We start from the raw sequence: 6,273 nt of genomic DNA, 5'->3' as shown, positions 1-6,273 counted from the left end.
CATGGTGGCTCACACCTGTAATCCTAGCACTTTGGGAGGTCGAGGAGGGTGGATCACAAAATCAGGAGATCGAGACCATCCTGGCTAACACGGTGAAACCCCGTCTCTACTAAAAATACAAAAAGTTAAATTAAATTAAAAAATTAAAAAATATAAATAAACTTAGCTGGGCATGGCGGTTTGCGCCTGTAGTCCCAGCTAATCGGGAGGCTGAGAAAGGAGAATCGCTTGAACCCGGGAGATGGAGGTTGCAGTGAGCCGAGATCGCACCACTGCACTCCAGCCTGGGTGACAGAGTGAGACTGTGTCTCTAATAATAATAATAATAATAATAATAACCTGACCTGGGTGGCTTGTTAAAACAGAGAGCTAAGCCCCACTCTTGGCAATTGATTGGGGAGGTATATGGTAGAGTCTAATAATTTACATCTCTTAGAAGTTCATAAATCATGCTGATACTGTTGGTCCAAGGAACACTCTTTGAGAACCGCTGTCCTAACAGACATGGTGTGTAATTATAGGGCATAGAAGAAGCATTAGGTTCCTTCAAGAAAATATGATAGTGATAATCAGGAAGCTTTTTCTATTAATAACACCAGTCCTAAGTATTTTTCTTCTGTTCCTACGTCAGTGCTCTCCTTTGTATCAGAGAATGTAGAGAGCTTCTATGCATTGCACAGATGCTCATATTACTGTCTCAAGCCTTGTTCTTATGTAAGCAAAGTAGCTGTCCACCAAATAGGTGCTGACAGGCTTCCTCTCATTGATGGGAGTTTTTCTTCTTTCTTTTTTTCTTTTTTCTTTTTCTTTTTCTTTTCTTTTTTATTTATTTATTTATTATTATTTTTTTGAGACAGAGTGTCGCTCTGTCACTCAGGCTGGAGTGCAGTGGTGCCATCTCGGCTCACTGCAACCTTCGCCTCCCAGGTTCAAACCATTCTTCTCTCTCAGCCTCCCGAGTAGCTGGGACTACAGGCACCCACCACCATGCCCGGCTAATTTTTTGTATTTTTAGTAGAGACGGGGTTTCACCATGTTAGCTAGGATGGTCTCGATCTCCTGACCTTGTGATCCACCTGCCTCGGCCTCCCAGAGTGCTGGGATTATAGGCACAAAAAGGAGAGTCTGGACCAGGGAAAGCAGGAGAACACTAACTTATAGGAGAAGGAAAACATCAATATCTGCTTCATCTCCTCTCCTTTCCTTCCATTACCTTTTGCCTCCACATTCCTTTCATGTTTCTCCCCTATTCCTTTTGCCCCTGTCATTTTCTTCTCTTTAGGTCTGTAAGCCTCTGTCTATCATCTCCTTTCTATCCACTGCAGATGAAAAGAAGTTATTGTGGAGCATTGCCAACTTCGATCTCCATGACTTTACTTTGTCTTACATTATCCTCACTACATAAATCTTTTCTGAACAAAATGAATGCCATTTGTTCTGGTCCTAGAAACTTATTGAGACTTTGAACCATTCAGGCTGGGCAAGGTGCTAGCCAGTCACAATGACTTTTGAATAGCTTAGTATACCTGCCAGGTAAACAACCTCCTTTTAAGAGACTCCATACAAATAGGTCATTTTATTTGTGTTCAATGATATCATGACCTTGAACACGATGGATTTGACCCCCAACCCAAAAGAAACAAGTCAATTTATAGGGATTCCTTAGATCTATGAAGTGACTTGGTGTGAAAGCTCTAATAGGAATGCCATAGACTGGAGGGAGACTTTACAAGCAAATTACATTTTTCTTTGTTGAAGAGTTTGAATTTGAGACACATGTAGAATAATTTTACAAAAGCAGTGCTAATAATAGAAATAGAGGTAAAAAATTGCCAAGTCATTCAAGCCAGAGTCTGGAGGATTGGATGCCACAGGGCAATCACCAGAATTTCTATGCATCATCAGAGCAGGAGTTGTACTTTTAGAACTATTGCATTGACCTCAATAAAATCTCCACTCAAGCCAGGTGCAGTGGCTCATGCCTGTAATCCCAGCACTTTGGGAGGCCAAGGCGGGTGGATCACGTGGTCAGGAGTTTGAGACCAGCCTGGCCAACATAGTGAAACCCATCTCTACTAAAAATACAAAACATTAGCAAGGTGTGGTGGGGGGTGCCTGTAATCCTAGCTACTCAGGAGGCTGAGGCAGGAGAATCGCTTGAACCCAGAAGGCAGAGATTGCAGTGAGCCAAGATCATGCCATTGCACTCCACCTCAGGCCACAGTGTGAGACTCCATCTTAAAAATAAATAAATAAATAATAAAATAAAATAAAATCTCCACTCTAGGAATCCTGCTTAGTATAATTGTAAAAAGCTATTTAGGATAAACTGAGTCTCTCTGTTCCTTATGCCTCAAAGAAGCTCAACTTACAAATAATAAGGAAAGTTATTTTAGGCCAGGTGTGCTGGCTTGTTCCTGGAATCCCAGCACTTTGGGAGGCTGAGGTGGGAGGACCACTTGAAGCCAGGAGTTTGACACCAGCCTGGGCAATAAAGGGAGACCCCATCTTTACAAAAAATTTTTAAAAAAAATAGCCAGGTGTGGTGGCACATGCCTATAAGTCCTAGCTACTTGAGAGGCTGAGGCAGGAGGATCGCTGGAGCCCAGGAGTTCCAGGCTGCAGTGAGCTATGATCATGCTACTGCACTCCAACCTGGGTGACAGAGCAAGACCCCATCTTTGAAATAAATAAAAATTTTTTTAAAAGTTACTTTAGGCTAAGATCTAGGCAGAAGGCTATAATGAATAGAGGAAGTAGCAATAATATAATCCAAGATTGATAATCATGACCAGCAGCAGTTATTGAAAAAAAATTACCATGTGCCAGCATACTAGAAATGTCAATCATTGTGTCTGCTTGCCTACACAGACCTCTAGGCAATTGTTCCTCTCAAAACCACTGATGGAAGGACAAACCTAGGTTGCAATATTGTGTATTACATGACCTCACCCTTCCCTTTAAATATTTAGACCAAAGGTGAGCAGCTACTTCAAGGACAGCAAATTCATAGTTATATATATACATATATATATATACACATATATGTATACATATATATACACATATATATACACATATATGTATACATATATACACATATATGTATACACATATACACATATATGTACACACATACACACATATATGTATACATATATACACACATATATGTATACATATATACACACATATATGTATACATACATACACACGTGTACACATATACGTATACATATATACACACGTGTACACATATATGTATACATATATACACACGTGTACACATATATGTATGCATATATACACACGTGTACACATATATGTATACCTATATACACACGTGTACACATATATGTATACCTATATACACACGTGTATCCATATATATGTACACGTGTGTATATAGGTATACATATATGTGTACACGTATGTATATAGGTATACATATATATGTACATATATACATATATATGTATGTGTGTGTATATATATATAATGTGTGTATGTATATTGTGAGCATGTGTGTATATATGTTTGAGTCTTGCACTTAAAAAGTACTTTAAGGAATGTCCAAGGAAATAGAAATAAATGTATAAAACAAAAAAAGAAGGCTAAGCTAGGCCAATCAGATCCCTGTATGGGCCATTTAAACTAAGAATATCAAGATAATGACTTAATTAGCTCATTGAAAGGTTTTGAAAAGTCACAAGGCAATTGATGGCATGAAGAACAATATGCAAAGGCAAGTAAAGATGCTGAGCCCCTGGGCTGTCAGAATCTATGATGCAGAATAAAGAGAGGGCAGAGGAACAGAATGGACCAACCAGGGCAGAGGCACAGAGAGAGGCAAAGGCAGAGAACACACAGCTCCTGGCGGAAGGGACCAGGGAGGACCTGGCCTAAGAGAGGCCCTGTCTGCAGAAAGATTTTCAGGTCCCGTCTGAGTCCAAATCAATCCTGACAATGAACCCGATTTTCCTTGAGGCTCAGTGATGTGAAGCCCCGTTCCTGAAACTGGTGAGCTAATACAGACTGGAGCAGTTATTTGAGTCTAGGGCTGGTTTGCTCTTTCTACTGCACTATCACGTGCTGCAGAGCTTCTACAAATGTGGAAGAACGTATGAGTCTTAACAACAACGATGCTCTATCACTCATATCTATCTTTTTCTCCAAGTACCATGGATGTTTTCTGTATGTGTGTGAATTATATCCTTTTGATCATTTTGAATGTGCCCCTCTGCCTCCTCTATCCCAACCTCTTCTAACGACAATGTTTCTGGCAATAAAGCATTTCATTTGAATGAATGAAAGTAGTAAAGTTGTCTCTCGTATTTTACCTGTTTATTTTACATGTGAGGTTGCTGAATGTTAATTTAAGCCGTGTTAACTTATAATTTTTTTCATATTTTAATAATTTAACTTTATTTTTTATTGTGGTAAAATATGCATAACATTAAATTTACCATTTAACCATTTAAAATGTACAATTTAGTGTCATACACATTGTTTTGCAACTATTATCTCCAGAACTTTTTTTAATCATTCCATACTGAAACTCTTTCTTTCAAACTCCCTGTCTCTCTCAGACAGAGTCTTGTTCTGTCGACAGGCTGGAGTGCACTGTTTATTTGCAGTTTCTTCCATGGTCTGCCATGTCCTCTTCCTCAGTCCACCATTCATTTATGTTCTTTCCTATTTGGTTTTCATTTACCACTATTCAGTCTCCTCAGGTCAGGTCTTGAAACATTCTCTTAATAAGAAAGAATCCGATGTAAATAGCAATAGTAGTGAGACCTGGTCTAGCTTTTTTAAATGGGGAAAGATTGAAGGTTGAGATAGTTTTTCAAGGTCTGCCCTTTGTGGCTCTGAACAAAAAGACTATCAACATGATTATCAAGGAAACAGTTTTTTAATACTCTTTCCTCAACCTGGACAATACACAAAATGGAATAGCTAAGCCTCACATCCCAGCAACTGATCACATTCCCCTCCAATATCAACTCAGAGGCCTGAATCTACCTGTAAATTTTCACCACCTTTGCCTACATGGCCAAGTAGATGCATCTTAGGGAATGGCATCCAAGTAATACTAATGCTCTGGAATGAAGAGATTCCCAGTCTAACAAGTCACAAAATTATGAAAGAGCAGTGCCCAGATGTTCCTTTCAGATACACAATTCAACATCCAGTTTTCAAAATATCAGGACTCCATGGCACTATCCATCAGCCTGGTGATCTTCAGAGGAATCCGGGCTTTCCAGAGAGCCAGCGTGTTTCAGCTTTGACTATAACTGAAAAACTTCCAGTAATAGCTTTCTTTATGATCATTGACATTCATCACTGGCATCCAACTGAAGTCCTATATATCATATTCACAGATGAACAGGGCATGATTTTTAGACTGGGTAAACTAGAAGATGCCTCTCCGTGGAGATCGCCTACCTGCCTTTCCCCAATTTTATTCCAACTCTCATTTATAAACGCCTTTTGGCTGGCTAATATTTTGGTAAGCAGATAGATAGGTGTGTGTCAATTGGCTATCATGCATTCCAACAATCCATGCTTGCTTGCCCAAGGAAACATACCATAAATCATGGTATTTGTCTTCCCCCACATACTACTTAAAAGGGCAAAAATAAATGATGAATATTATCGTCAATGGCTCATTCCTTCCCATGCCACAAAATATAACGAATATCACTGGAATGGGAGTTAGGAGACGTATATCCTTGTTCCAGTTAACTGCTGATAGGGTGACTTCAGGCAAGTCACCACCTCTGAAAAACCCTCCAGAATGAAAATAAAAATCTTGTCCTGCTTTCCACTTAGGGCAACTATGAACAGGGTGAAGTGATGCATGTGACAATATATTTATCGCTACTATGTAAATATAAGGGGTCAGCCTGAGGCAGGGAGGGACAGGGGAGGGATAGCAGTTGCCAGTGATAAGAGGAGGTCCATTCTGTTGGGGGCACTGCTTTGGGAGATCTGTTTATTCTGTAATTAACAATAAGCAACGCAGACCTCTGAGATGCTTACTTAGAGGTCGTCATTTCAATTTGACTGCTATTTAATAAATATTTTCTCTGGTTGTAGATAGATCCCTTAAAAATAAACAATTATTTTCAGCATATGAGTGAAAGAAAATGCATTTATCTGCTATGTGCTAGCTATTCATTATAGGATTTAAGGGTCCATGAAAAAAATGATAGAAAATACTCAGAATAATTCAAACATTATTTTCATAGTGAGATAGATCAGGGATCCCTC

The sequence above is a fragment of the Symphalangus syndactylus genome, chromosome 5, assembly GCF_028878055.3.
Source record: "Symphalangus syndactylus isolate Jambi chromosome 5, NHGRI_mSymSyn1-v2.1_pri, whole genome shotgun sequence".
Lineage (NCBI taxonomy): Eukaryota > Metazoa > Chordata > Mammalia > Primates > Hylobatidae > Symphalangus > Symphalangus syndactylus.
Note: the sequence above shows the minus strand (reverse complement) of the source record.